At 45.6% G+C, this 362-nt stretch overlaps 1 non-coding gene across 1 annotated transcript; it reads right to left on the bottom strand.

The window, feature by feature from the left end:
* Window positions 1-287: 287 nt before the first annotated feature.
* Window positions 288-362, bottom strand: TRNAP-UGG (transfer RNA proline (anticodon UGG)). The gene has a single exon. It is a non-coding gene; the product is annotated as a tRNA-Pro (tRNA).

Here is a 362-nt window from a genome sequence, read left to right on the forward strand (position 1 = left end):
GTGCAACGACGAATCGCATCTTTTCTTTCATGCTTTGTTCATGATTGAATTGGGTGGGAATCTGATAGTTCATGCTTTCCTCATGGATCACTGACTGAATCTTGACTGAATTCATGAATTCTTTCTTCGTCAGTTCTTCATTCTGGTTTGAATTGGACGTGAATTTCTGGAACGATAGCTCCGAAGAAGAAGATCGGCGAACGGAAAGCAATCGAGACGAGGCGCTAGATCACGGGTAGGCAGACTCAACCTCTTTCTCGTGAACTTTCTAGAAGACAAATACCACATCAAGGTGACAGGATTCGAACCTATGGCCCTCTGTACCCAAAACAGATGCGCTGACCAGACTGCGCTACACCTCG

This window comes from Cucumis melo, chromosome 6 (genome assembly GCF_025177605.1).
Source record: "Cucumis melo cultivar AY chromosome 6, USDA_Cmelo_AY_1.0, whole genome shotgun sequence".
Lineage (NCBI taxonomy): Eukaryota > Viridiplantae > Streptophyta > Magnoliopsida > Cucurbitales > Cucurbitaceae > Cucumis > Cucumis melo.